The sequence below is a fragment of the Juglans microcarpa x Juglans regia genome, chromosome 8D, assembly GCF_004785595.1.
Source record: "Juglans microcarpa x Juglans regia isolate MS1-56 chromosome 8D, Jm3101_v1.0, whole genome shotgun sequence".
Classification (NCBI taxonomy): Eukaryota; Viridiplantae; Streptophyta; class Magnoliopsida; order Fagales; family Juglandaceae; genus Juglans; species Juglans microcarpa x Juglans regia.
In genome coordinates this window covers 16,140,058-16,155,461 of record NC_054608.1, presented here as the reverse complement: position 1 = coordinate 16,155,461, position 15,404 = coordinate 16,140,058, and positions in this window count along the sequence as shown.

Sequence of the window (15,404 nt, the reverse complement as noted above, 5' to 3'; positions counted from 1 at the left end):
TCGAGAGATCTCTTGTTAACACCTTCTCGCCAAAAGGTGACGTGGTCAATGGACTCTCCTACTAGCCTAATACCAAAAGCTACTACGGTCGAGGGATCTCCCGTTAACACCTTATCGACAAAAGGTGATGTGGTCGAGGGACTCTCCCACTAGCCTAATACTTAAAGGTACAATGGTCGAGGGCCAAAAGGTGATGTGGTCGAGAGACTCTCCCACTAGCCTAATACTTAAAGGTAAAACAGTCGAGGGATCTCCTGTTAATACCTTCTTTGCAAAAGGTGGCGTGGTTGAGGGACTCTCCCACTAGCCTAATAATTAAAGGCAAAACAGTCCAGGGGTCTCCTATTAACACCTTCTCACCAAAAGGTGAAGTGGTCGATGGACTTTCCCACTAGCCTAATACTTAAAGGTAAAACGGTCGAGGGATCTTCCGTTAACACATTCTCGCCAAATGGCGACATGGTCAAGGGAGTCTCCCACTAGCTTAATACTTGGAGGTACAATGTTCAGGGATCTCCCGTTAACACAATCTCACCAAAAGCTGACATGGTCAAGTGAGTCTGTTAAGGTACATCGGCCGAGGGATCTCCCGTTAACACCTTCTCACCAAAAGGTGATGTCGTTGAGGGACTCTCCCACTAGCATAATACTTAAAGGTAAAACGGGTGAGGGATCTCTTGTTAACACCTTCTTGCCAAATGGCAGCATGGTCGAGGAAGTCTCTCACTAGCTTAAATTTAAAGGTAGAACGGTCAAGGGATCTCCTATTAACACATTTCTCGCGAAAAGGTGACATGGTCGAGAGACTCTCCCCTAGCCTAATAATTAAAGCTAAAACGGTTGAGAGATCTCCTGTTAACACTTTCTCGCCAAAAGGTGACGTGGTCGAGAGACTCTCCCACTAGCCTATTACTTAAAGCTACAACGGTCATGGGATCTCCCGTTCACACCTTCTTGCCAAAAGGTGACATGGTCGAGGGACTCTCCCACTAGCCTAATACTTAAAGGTAAAACGGTCGAGAGACCTCCAGTTAACACATTTCTCGCCAAAAAGTGACGTGGTCGAGGGACTCTCCCACTAGCCTAATACTTAAAAGTACAACGGTCGAAGATCCCCCGTTAACACCTTCTCGCCCGAAAGGCGACGAGATCAAAGAGCTCTCCCACTAGCCTAACACCTACGGTATGAACAACATATGGTGATGTCTTTTCATAGGTTATCAAGAAATAGCATAAAAACGCTTATTATCCAACAAACAAAGTTCAAAGTGCACAACGTATATAAAAAGAAAAAAAGTTGCTTTATAAACAACTTACAAAGGTTCATTGCATATAAAAATCCAAAAAAAAAAAAAAAAATTAATAATAACAAGTTGGCATGATCAAGGGGCTATGCCACTAGCCTAATACTTAAAGGTACAACGGTCGAGGGATCTCCTGTTAACACCTTCTCGCCAAAAGGTGACGTTGTCGAGGAACTCTCTCACTAGCCTTATACTTAAAGGTACAACGGTCGAGAGATTTCTTGTTAACACCTTCTCGCCAAAAGGTGACGTGGTCGAGGGACTCTCTCAATAGCCTAATACTTAAAGCTACAACGGTTGAGGGATCTCCCGTTAATACCTTCTCGACAAAAGGTGATGTGGTCGAGGGACTCTCCCACTAGCTTAATACTTAAAGGTACAACGGTCGAGGGCCAATAGGTGATGTGGTCGAGAGACTCTCCCACTAGCCTAATACTTAAAGGTAAAATGGTCGAGGGATCTCCCGTTAACACTTTCTCGCCAAAAGGTGACGTGGTCGAGGTACTTTCACACTAGCCTAATACTTGAAGGTACAACGGTCGAGGGATCTCCTGTTCACATCTTTCCCCAAAAGGTGACGTGGTCAAGAGACTCTCCCACTACCCTATTACTTAAAGGTACAACGGTCGAGAGATCTTCTATTAACATCTTCTCGACAAAAGGTGACGTGGTCGAGTGACTCTCTTATTAGCCTAATACTTAATGGCAAAACAGTTGATGGATCTCCCGTTAACACCTTCTCACCAAAAGGCGATGTGGTCGATGTACTCTCCCACTAGCCTCATACTTAAAGGTACAACGGTCAAGGGATCTCTCGTTCACACCTTCTGGCCAAAATGTGATGTGGTCGAGGGACTCTCCCATTAGCCTAATACTTAAAAGTAAAACAGTCGAGGGATCTCCCGTCCACACCTTCTATAGAAAAGGTGACGTGGTCGAGGAACTCTCCCACTAGCCTAATACTTAAAGGTACAATGGTCGAGGGATCTTGTTAACACCTTCTCGCTAAAAGGTGACGTGGTGGAGGGACTCTCCCACTAGCCTAATACGAAAATGGACAGTAGTCGAGGGATCTCCCATTAATACCTTCTCGCCCGAAAGGCGATTAGATCGAAGAGCTGTCCCACTAGCCTAACACTTAAGGTATGAACAACATATGGTGATGTCTTTGCATAGGTTATTGAGAAATAGCAGAGAAATGTTTATTATCCAACAAACAATGTTCAAAGCCCACAAGGTATATAAAAAGAAAAAAGTTGCTTTATAAACGGCTTACAAAGTTTCATTGCAGATAAAAATCCAAAAAAAAATTAATAAGTTGAATAAATCCCTCACAGGGTACAAAACCATCAAAATACACAAATCTTAAATTGGGCAATGGAAGGCATCAGGCATAGCCGCTCGACTGAGGGAGTCGCAAAAATGAATGGAACCTTGCTAGCTTGAATGGACTTCCAATCCAAAGTATGTAGGTTTGTTCTGGGTTCACGAAGAAGAATTTCACGGAGCTGTTTGACACCGAGCTTAAACCTTATACCCCAAGTTCTTAATCGGACTTTGGGGGTGGCAGCCAGTTTAGGAAGAACCCGATTGAGGTCATCTTGAGAGCTCTTCAAAGTAGAGCCCAACTGTAACGCCCCTTTCCCGGAAGTCCGGAGAGTTAGCTCTTAACACTTAACATCAAACATCAATAACACAACTATAAGATCCAGAAAACTCCATAAAATGTTAATCCGTTTAATCAACCCAAAAATCTATCTTCCTTCATGGGAACAACCATGAAATTCTCAATGACATAAATTAAAACCCTCCAAAACTTGAAAATATCATTAACTCATCAAATCATAATAACCAAAAATAAAATAGTTTTCTAACTATGACTCTCAAGTAAGCACTTGTACCCTCGTGCACTTATTCCATTACGGACATCACACCTTGCTAACACTTCCTACTCTTGATCTCCAGCTGAACCATCAAAATTATCTGAAAAATAATTAGAGATAAGAGGTGAGTTATCAACAACTCAGTAAGCATAGGACATATACTAATGTGTAAACATGAGCATTTACAGAATTCAGAATGCAGAAACAAAATATTTTCTTTCAGAATGCAGAATCAGAATAACATTTTCATAATGCAGCGTCAGAACATGTTATCAAAAATATCAGAGCGAAAATTCAAAAATATTCATAATCAAAATCCTTTTGGCATAGCATAAACTGAAACATCACATCTTATCTTATCATATCAGAACAAATACCATGTTTAACCCCCGTGGTAGGGTTGTGCAAACCCCGGTAGCTAACCAAGCAGAAATAGAATGTGAAAAATAAGCTCATGTCTACACCAGTCATGACAGAAAATAATTTCTTCTTAAACAGAATCTCATGAGTAATGCAAAACAATTAACTGAAGTAGTTCAAATTTCTTTTCATAATCAAATATGTATATTTTCCAAAAATAACCTCAGCTCATTTTATTTTAATGCAAAGATTAGCATAGGAATCCCTCTTACTTGGACTTCTTAGCTTTTTCAGAATTTTCCTAAAAAATGTCGAATAATAATTAAACGTCACCTATAAAATAACCACGTAATTATCGTAAATTTTCAATTAATCACATATTTCGATATTTAATCCTAAGCTTCTAAAATAACCTATTTAATTCCTCAAAACCTAGAATTCTCAAAATTCCCAAAATACCATCAATATCCACTTAATCGAATTCATTCCGAATAAAAATTTAATCGAGCAAGTATTAAGATAATTATAGAACTCAATAAAAATTAATATTCAAAATATCTAAAATTACCAACAGCATTTTATAAATAAATGGAATACATTGTTTACTAAAATTTTCATAAAATAGGTTATGAAAAACTCATCTCTTAAGAAAAATAGGTTTACTTCTATTAATTAACAAAATACAATATAATACTTAATGAGACTTAAAGTAAAACCCATTTAAATATAAACTCTTATAATAAACAAAACTTCTCACCCGAAAACGTTAGGTTAAAACTACCTTCCATATATATATTAGGTTAAAACTAGCAAGTACCCAAGTTAAAACTTTACTTATATATATATATATATATATATATATATATATATATATATATATATACGTACATATATATATATATACACGGAAATACACCTTAGGAAATAAAACTAGCGATGAATATAAACAGAAGAATAATAGTAGTGCAACAGCGGCAGGGACACACCGAGTAGGTATCGTGCGACGGCGCAGTGCACGATGGAAGGTGGTGCACTCGGTGGCTATGCACTAGACGAGAAAGAGAGAGAGAGATGCACGGTGAGAGAGGAACAAAGTCATGATATACAGAGTGAAACACGGCGTGCGTGGAGGTGTTACCGAGAGTGTTACGCGCGGCAACGGCCTGGGTGGCGACAGTGCATAGCTAGGCGTGGCTGAGATGCTGGACTATGGGTTTCCCTTTGCATCGCAGAGGAGACGTCAGAAAGGGTTGGTCAAAATGCAAAACTTGCCGTGCTTGGAGGAGCAACTAATTGCTCTGTTTTCGGAAGCTAAAATAGAGTATGCCATGTGTGTTTCTCCTTCAACGGCTGGACGATGGTTGCTGCATTTCTGTGGTGGTGAAGACGGCTGGAGGGTGGTGCGCTGTTGCACAAAGGAGTTGCTGTCAGTGAGTTTGGGTGGCAGGACAGCGGCGTCATGGAGAATCAACCCGTGTTGCACTACAGGCATGGCCAGTGATTGGGTGTTGCACGGCTTGGGGTGGTTCTACGAGACCAAGGCGGAGGAGTGCTCTGCAGTGGCTATCTTACGGCGTTGGTGGTTGAGTGGGTCACGGCGGCTGCGATGGCTTCATGCAGCATGCAACGCGGTGCACATTACGTGGAGTAGGAAGGTAGAGGCTTCCTGTAGGTTGGCGAGGTGTTTTCCGAGTGGATGAGGACCGGGCTGGGCGGTTTGCAAGAGGAGTTGCTGCATGAGGAGTGGCTGTGCTAGCAAGTAACGGGAGGTAGTCACGGTGGCTAGTGGTGGTGCAAGGCAGATCTGCGTGTATGGCAAGGAAAAAATATGTTGGTTGGTCTGGGTTCTCTTGTGGTGACTGTGAGGAGGTGTTGCGGCTTGCTGTTTTGCAGAAAGTATGTATATATATACATAAGGGTGATTGAACGAAAAAAAAAAGGAAACCCTAGAGTCGTAGGAGACGTGCATGGGAATGGGAAGAGGGTCGTGCGGGTGAGGGAAACTGGTAGCTCATAAACCGATAGGTTTTCAAGGTTTAAACAAGCGGCCAAGATTCCAAATTAAAAAAAAAAGTCATCGATCCATAACATAAAAACCAAAAGAAAATAAATAAACTAAAATTTCAAGCTCAAATAAATAAATAAGAAAAAAAATATCCATAGTCCATCCATGCAAATTCTGGGTCTTAGTGTTACACCAACTCAGACACATTTCTCTCTAAAATAGAAATCGTCGGTTTGGGGGGTAATATGAGAATTTTGTGTTTTGTTTGAGAATTTAAAATATTGTATTTTAATATTATTATTGTTTCAGGATTTGAAAAATGTGAATTGGGATTTGATAAAGTTGAATTGTTTATTATATTTTGTATGGAGATTTGAAAAAGGTGTAATGATGAGATGAGATGAGATGAGATGAGAATTTTGTGTCTCATCCCACCCCCAAACCTGCCCCATAGCTGAAGATATTGATGATCTCTATTTTTAAGAAGGTCCTTCACCTCGGCCAAGTCTTTCTCATCTTCGACCTTCATCCCTTCGGCCACCCCCAGCTTTATGAGTAGCTCTCGTCGTTCGTCTCTGACAGAGGCCAACCGAGAAGCATAGTCGGACGTGGATTTGCTTAATTCTTTGATCTCTATCTTTGCACGATCAAAGCTGGTGACCGAGTCATCCCGCTTTTTTAAGGCAAGCTCCACCTGAGCAACCAACTCATCTCGCTCTTTATTAGAGGCCTCCACCTGAGCAGCTAAGTTGTTCCATTTTTGCATAACTCCCTCTGTTTGATTTAGGCGAGTAACAAGGTCATCTCGCTCTTTCCCGATTGTTGCTACTCCTTGACAGTAGTAGTAGTAGAGTGTGCCAACTCCTCCTGGAGTGAAGCAACTTGGGCACGGAGGACAGCCAACTCGCCATCAGATGTGTGGGAACGAGCCTCAAGCTGATTCAACTCGTTGGCCAGTTGGCTCTTCTCATCCTTCAATTGTAGCCTGTCATCCGCCACATCAGCAACAAGGCGATCAACTCCCTAAAAAAAAAAAAAAACTGATATAAGATGTGCTCTTTAGAACTGATGATCAAAGCATTAAGAAAAAGGAAAACGAGTATGAAGAGATCACCGGTGCAAAAACACTTCGAAGATGTTGAACAAAAGCTTTGATGGCCTCCGCACGAAGAATATGTGGGGATGCTAGGAAATTTAATGGATGAGAACTAGAGGAACCACTTGGATTGATGCCTGGCGAGGAGGCAGTTGAAAAACACCCCTGAGGAGAAGCAGCTTCAGTCCGGACAAATGAAGGAGCACTGACAGGTGGATCAATAGGAGGACCCAAGTAGATTTTAGCTTCATCCCTCACCCCAGCGTTATCCTGGCGGGGAACAACCTGATCAATCCCAAGATCCTCCTCAGGAGCTGTCAAAGATGGCTCGCCACTTCCTCAGGGAGAAACACTGAATGGTGGAGAAGGAATTGAAATCCTACTACCATTGGCGAGGGAGAGGGCTGGAAACACAAAGGGCAAGTCAGGAGTAACCCCACCTGAAATTGTAGAGGCGAGGGGGGAACTAGACACTGTTGCTAACTCTTCAACATTCCCCTCCTCACCATGTTCCAACTGGGGAAGTTTTGGAGGAACATTAGAGGGCCCAGCAACGACCGGCGGGGGAAAAATCAGTAAAGGCAAATAAGCCTCAAAGGGTGGGAAGTTTGCAGAAGTGGATGGATGCCGTAAGGAGGTCGAGATTCAAAATAAAAATATCCTCTTCCACTGGAGTTTTATCACCTTGCTACTGAAAATCTTCAACTAGTACCGTTGAAGGCTGAGCAGCAGCTTCGGCGGCCGCCTCCGCCGTGATTATTTCTTCTAGATCTTCTTTGGCCAAGATCATGATGTCATTCAGAGAAAGAGATGGTGGATCCACAAAAGTGGCCATAACACTCGTTTTCTCCTAAGAAATGGCCAACTTGATGCTTCCACCTGCCTGAGAGGTGGTTTTACTCGGCATTTCCCGAGAAGAAGTCAACTTAACATTATCAACGGCCTAAAATGTTGTCCCACTCTATTTTTCCCAAGGAGGTGCTAATTTTATACCTCCACTTAGTGTAGAGGAAAGTGAAGAACCACCCTTCGATGAAATGGACTCATCTAAGCGAAACGAGATACGAGCCTTCTTAAGTTTTCTTTGTTTCTTTCCGCCTATGCCAAGGCATTTTTTCCTCTTCAAATCGCCTGCCAGCGAAGGGGGACCAAAAACTCCCGACCAAATAGATGAGCTCGGCTAGGAACCATCAAATACTTCTCAATATTACTGGGTGTTAAAAGGGCATCCGAGAAGCATAGCTTGAAATGAGCCTGGGCCTAGGACTCTACTAACTTCACACGGGCCTCCTCGCGAGGGGAAACGATAATCTCAAAGTCATTAGAGTCCGGAATAGGAGACCAACAAGCCTTAATAGGGAATTCCCGAGTGGAAGCTTCATCGGCGGGAAATTCCCAACCCAAGCCAGAAAGGAAGAAAAATTTGTTCCCCCACTCTTTGGCGTGAGAATACTTACGCTCCAATTTGACCAATTTGCTATAGGATCTAAAACTACAAATGTTCCCCTCCAAACTCCTAAACCTATGTAGAGACGAAAACTCACGGGCTATTAGGTCAGGGTACTCATCGCCCACATTCTCCAGTACCCTTCACTACAAAATGCAACAGGCCATCAAAATCCTCTAGGCCTTGGGCACCAATTGAGCAAGGGCGAGCCCTAGGATGTCTAACACATCGCGAACTGGTCGCACAAAGGGCAATCAAAGCCCCATGGTAAACATTGCAAAGTAAAGGGCGACGGAAACGACCATACTTTTTGCATCGATGGCTCTCTGATTCAGAGTGGGCACCATCAACACCACATAATTAGGAATGTTGAAGATGTCTCAAGCATTCTCCAACTCACGAGAACAGTTTTTCGATGACCAACAAGAGCCCACAAATATAGATACCGGAACGGTGATTCGAGGAGCAGAGTCGTGGGGTGGTGAAGAGCCACGAGTTGAAACCACAGCCTTGCCTTCGGAAGAAGAGGAAGCCATGGACGAATGAAGAAGATCACGAGAGAAAAAGAGGGCAAGAATTCAAAAAGATAGGCAAGAAATGTGAAGGAAGCAAAAGTTCAAAAGAAGAGGGAAAACGGGCATTAAATAAAAGTTGAAGTGAAATGACGGTTGACATGCCCGAGGAATGGAAATGAAACGGCGCACTGACACGCCTCTAAAAATGAAACGGCACTTAGATTCAAGTCTCATCACGCCATGCGTAATGAGACTTCATGGGGTAGCTAGAGAGGACATCCCAACTGGTTAGCGCTCGACATGGGCCTGGACCCTTACTTAAGCCCAAAGCCTGCCTCATTACTAAAAATCCCAGCTCAATACCAAGAGAATCCAGCCCACAACCAATACCGAATGGATAACTATCCAATGGTGGCAAGGGATAAAAATGGCTATCAATCAAATTTACTAAGAGATGAGCCCTCATCTCCATATTTGAATTCGAATGATGGATATCTATTATCAGATAAAGAACAAAGATAGTTCATAGAGCTCTATATAAGGGGAGAACCTGTAAGAGTATCAAACTCATTGATATTATTAAAATTATCTTTAGTCACTGACTTAGGCATCAAAGGCTTTCCCTCGAACCCCCAAGCCATCAGCTGTTTGGTTGCAGGTAATGGTGAAATGGTGGCGGTGAAACATGTCCATAACACATACTTTCTTTTGTATTGTTATGTTGTACACCCAATAATGCCCCTCACACTTCAATGATGAACATACTCAATTGGTGGTTTTCTATTACATGAACAAGATACACTTGAATACAACCAATTAAAGTGCTTTTACAGAGGAATGCAACACTAGGTGCATTGCTAGTGACGCATTCCGACGTTGCAATCTACCCATTAACCTCATGTTACCGTCTTTATTGTCTCATTTTCCTCAATAGTCAAACAAGAACTCATTCATTTCTTTCATTTTCTTTCCATGCCACATTTTAATCACTTAAAGGCTTCACCGTGTAAGGCAACTTAAGTTGAACGGTAATACTTAAACCACTGGTCCAAATCACTTTACTTGCCAAGCAATGCCCGCTTAACATGTTGCTCACCTCTTCCGAGCTTATTGTCTTTCATTTCTCCAACACTTGCCCGCTTTCTACCTTTCTCTGCTATGTGTACTGCCTGCCTATAGCTATGATCGGCTAGTACTCGCTCGATGTTTGCTTGTTTGTAATTTGCTCGCTCGGTACTAGTTTGTTTCATGTCTTAACCATCCAATACTTGCTTGCCTAAGGTACTATTCCTTGCCTTATGTTTTGCTTGTCTACCACTCTACTCATTTAGCACTTGTTTGTCTCATGTTACTAACATATGCGCACCTAACTTATAACTCATCTAATGTCATACTTACTGAATATAGTCCTTGCCTAATTCTTTATTTGCCCAAAACCCTACTCACTTTATGCTTAATCGTCTAACCCCTTATTTGCCTGTTATTCTTTTCATCTAATTCACCGACTAATTTCTTACTTATCTAGTATTCTTGTTTGTCTGACACTTTTTCTCTTGGACCAATGCTTATTCATCTAATATTTGATCATCTATCTGTCAAATGTACAGATCTCCCAAAAAAGTTATGAGAGATTTACCTCATCAAATACATGAGTCTTTCTTGCTTAACATCACACAAATATTTTTAACTTAAAAGCACCATGACATCAAGTATAAAATACCTACTTTGGAATCTATACGAGTCCAAGTCGTCACTAAATGTTAAGTTCCTCTAGGGCACTTGTCGGGGTCATCATAGACACATCACTATACTCAACAAACTTCTTCTGTGGTGCTGGCAATGTTACGATTGATGCAATGGTCAGTCTTTCTTTCAATTCTTGAAAACTAGCCTCACACTGATTTGACCACACGAACTTGGCATTCTTCTTAGTCGGTGCTATTCCAAATAGTTTGGAAAACCTTTTGTAATACTCGACAAGGCCCAAAAAGCTTCTAATCTCTTGTACATTCGTTAGGCATTGTTAGTTTACTACTGCTTCTCCATCCTTAGAAATCACATGCCCAATAAACTTTACCTTATTTGACTAAAACTCACACTTGTTGCAATTAGCATATTGTACTCATGTAACTTACCCAATACATATCTTAAATGTTCCTCATGAGTCTCTCGATTCACAAAATAAATTAATATATCATCGATGAACACTACTATAAAATCATTTTGTATTGGTGTCTATCTTTCTCCGCAATAGAAAAAAGAAATGAGCTGACGTGGCACGTATATTTCTTTCTCTCAACTTGAGGGTGATTAGGGTGCGACTCTCGTTGTGGCATTATGGCCATGACTACTGGGCCTTTAGCGTTGGTGGTGGGGTAGGGTGGACATCCATCTTGGGGGATCTTACGAGGCCGGCGAGCACCATGGGAATATCAGTTGGTTCTATAGGGGTCTCTAATGGAAAATCGTTTGTGGATTTGGTGGGGATGCGACCTCAGGTTCTTCCTAACGTAGATATTCCATTGAAGGAACCAAGGTTTTGTGATGGGGAGATATTTTTCTTATTTTCTAAAACGGAAATCAAGCAATCGGCTGAACCATTTCGGTTCTCGGTGGTTCATAAATTCTTGAGGTGCAGGCCATCTTTGGATCAGGTGCATGGATACATCAAGAATAGAATGGGGTTGTCGTTGATGCCAGTAGTTGGACAACTTTGAAATCCCCGGAATATCCTTGTACGTATTGCAAAGTAAGAGGATTTTGTAGGAGTCATGGCGAGAGGCAACACTGATATCTCGGGAGTTCCTTATCTGATTTTTCATTGGACATAGGATTTTGTTGAAGAGGAGGATTCCCCGTTGGTTCCCGTTTGGTTGACCCTTCCATATCTACCTCCAAATTTCTTTCATGTGTCGATTTTGAAAAGCATTGGTGGTGGTTTGGGGAGATTTTTGAAAAGAGATAATGCGACAGCGTGTATCTCTCATCCTGAGGCAGCAAGAATTTGTGTGGAATTGGATGTTTCAAAGCCATTGAGACACGCTTTTTGGTAGGGACACCGGGACTTCCGAATAGCCATTTGCAAGAGGTCATTTATGAGTCGGTTCTAAAATTTTGTGTTTTAGAGCAATCGTTGGAGAAGAGGTGCTCACCGAGAAGCTAGCTCAAACTTGTGGATGAAGCTTTGGAGTATGAGCTTAGTAGCTTGGCTGAAACGGGGATCGGGGTGTTTCAACGGGGTTGTTCACTATCAAAGGGGGAATCAGAGGGCGAGTTGGAAGAACTAGCCAATAAATATTTTGATTCTGACTCAGAGTTGCATGTGCCGCTGAAGCAACTAAGTGGGGTGAAAAAGAAAAGATCGATGGTTGTCCTGGGAAGGAGGACAACCCGTTCCAGGAAACCTTTTTAAAATTTTTTATGAATATTCTTAATCGGAATATTAGGAAAATTCTTTCGTTAAAGAGTAGACTTCGGCATTTGATGAATAAAAGCCGTCCATTCGTGGTGGCATTATTAGAATCGTTTATTGATTCGAATAAATATTTTTGATGGGCTAGGTGGTTGCATCGGCCAAAGTACATAAATAACGTTGGTGTAGGTGGTAAAATTTGGTTGTTTGGGAGGAGAAATTGGAGTTTGATTTGATCTCGATGTCAGACCAAGCTTTGGCAGGTTGGTTTGTATGTGGGAGTGTTAGAGTTATGGCTACTTTTGTTTATAGAAGTTGTTTCCGCAGGAAAAGGCTAGAGTTGTGGGAATTTCTTACGCGTGCTAGATGCGGGTGTTTGTCCATTCTTTGTTGGGGGATTTCAATATTGTTCCTAGAGATGATGAAAAAGTGGGAGGCCTTTTCGCCCCAAATTAGAGTTTAATATTTATATTCATGATTGTGGGTTGATCAAACTCCCTTCTGATGGCAATTCTCTTGGTGTAATGGGAGGCATGGAGGTAGCCGTATTTGGGCTAAGCTGGACCGCATTTTGGTCTCTTCATCGTTCATAAATTTTTTTGAGGAGGCTCGGATGGAGTTCCCTCCACGTACTTTTCTGATCACTGTCCTATGCTGTTACATTTAAAGAGGGAGAGAAAATGGGGGTATTAAATATTTCAAATTTCAACATATGTGGGGAACACATGATGGGTTTCTTCCTTTGGTTCGGGAGGCTTGGAATCAGAGAGTGGAAGGATCGCCGATGGTGAAAATAGCAAAGAGGTTGAAGTTGCTAAAAACCATGTTGTGGAAATGGAATTTTGAGACATATGGTCGAGTTGAATTGGAGTTGGAAAATGTGGGGACTCAAATGGTGGAGCTTGAGGATTTGCTAGCTGCTGAATACACACAAGTGCGTGAAGTGGATCTTTTAAATTGTAAAGAACATCTTCAATGGCTGAACAGAGAAGAAATATTTGGATGTCAAAAATCCTGCATTAAATGTCTCAAAGAGGGGGACTCAAACTCTGGTTTTTTTCATGCATCTATGCAGGTGGAAAAGAAGAGCTTAATGGTGGAACATATGGATTTGGGAAATGGACATGTGTTTGATTCAGTGGAAGCAATGCATGTTGAAGCAATTCGGTTCTATCAAGATCTGTTGTCGACGTTGGTTGTAAATTTTGATGAAGAGGTCCTCTGCTTACTGATGCTGAGTGTATCGGTTCAGGAGAATGATGTGTTATGTGTAGCGCCAACATTAGAGGAAATGAAGATGGCATTATGGTCCATTCCTCAGGATGGGAGCCCAGGTCCAGATGGTTACTCGGCAAGTTTTTTCAGGTTAGCATGGGAGGTGGTAAAGCAGGATATTCTTGACATGGCAAAGGAGGTTTTTAAGGGGATTCCGTTGACTACATTTTTTAGGGCGACAAATATTCCCTAAGGTGGATGCCTCAGCAAACTTTGGGCAATTTAAGCCGATTAGCCTATGCTCGGTTGTGTATAAAAATTGTGACTAAGATTATGGTGCACAGATTGGCACCAGTCTTTGGGGGTATTATCTCTCTTGAACAAGCTGCATTTATTCGTAGGAGAAGTATTTTTGAAAACATGGCGCTGGCCCAGGAACTTGTTCATGGTATGAATCAAAAAACAAAAGGAGGTAATGTAATGTTAAAGATTGATATGGCGAAAGCATATGACCGTGTAAACTGAAAGTTCTTGTTGGAGGTGTTGCGGAGGCTGGGATTTTCTTATCAGTGTCGTTCCTTGGATTTTAACGCGATATCCTCACCTATTTTCTCAGTATGTTGACTGGTAGTTGCAAAGGTTTTTTCAAGCCTTCTCGTGGGTTACGTCAAGGTGATCCACTTTCGCCATATCTTTTTATTTTATCAGAGCAACTTCTCTCTAGGATGCTTCATAAAGCATTCGCTCAGGGCCAAGTGAAGTATTTTGATGCCTGTGGACGGGTGGGGATCACTCATTTATTGTATGCCGACGATTTGCTGATTTTTGCAAATGGTGGTAAAGCATCTATTAGGAACTTGAGAAGGGTGATAAAAATTTATGAAGAGATGTCGGGTCAGCTAGTAAATCCTCAAAAGTCTTCAATTTATTTCTCTTCTAATATTTCAGGAGCTTGGACAGTGGAGTTGAAGAATATTTCAGAATTCATAAAGGGGACGGGGCCTTGCACTTATTTGGGCATATTGTTACATGTTGGGCATTTGACGTTGAATTTGTTTGAGCCATTGTTAGCTAAGGTGCAAAAAACATTAGCAAGCTGGAAGAGTTGAGAAAAAACAAAATTTCTCAACTCGTGTTGGTTGCACATCCGAAGTCCATCAAGCACCGCACGACATTTAGCAATAGTATTGGTAGCTTAACCATAGCAATGTGCAAAGCCCCCAATGCATTCCCCTAATCATCTTGAACAATCCCCCTTCCACCGGATAATCCGGGATTACCACAAGATCCCCATTCAACATTGAGCTTGATCAAACCCACCCCCGACAATTCCCACGAAATCAACCTCGGTAATCAACCCCCAGCTCCACCACTGGGCAATTTAGATCACTCAGGACCGAAACATCATGAGATTCCAACTTCTTGAATTTCTTCATCAAACCCGTAGCCTCCACAGTAAATCCCTTCACTGTACATACCACACTCTCCAATCGAAATCCAACCCTCCATTCAAGCACACAACGTGCTTTCCATAATGCCCAAGAAACAAAAATAGGAATAACACCACATAAACAATGCACCTGGGAGTAATTTGAAGCTCTACACCACCAAATGTTCATTACATCTGCCCAAACCCGAGTATCCGACAAATGGATGCCAAAAATCACTGCAAAAAAATCCCAAACCTTCATTGGCCCTTTCCCATCACAAAGTATATAGTCCACCAACTCAACTTGGGGAAACATACAACACTGACATTTTGAAACCATATGAATTCCTTTTTTTTTTTATCACCTCATCTACTGGGATAGCCATACGACGGGCACACCAACATAAAAAAGACATTTTCTTCTGAACATACTTTTGCCAAAGCTACTTCTTCCGTGAGCATGACATACCTTGCTTTCTTACAATGTTCCATGCTGACTTGGTTGTAAAATTCCCATCTATATTAGCAAGTTGAAACGACGTCGTTTCATGTCTGGGTTTTTTTTTATATAAATATATAAAATATATATATATATATATATATATATATACATCTGGGGCGGGGTGGGGTATTTACGGGCGAGGGTCACCCCCATCCCGCCCCTGCGCCCAGAGGGAGGCCCAAATGCGGGCGGGTGGCCCCGCCCCCCGCATCGACCGGACGGGATAATCTGCCCTG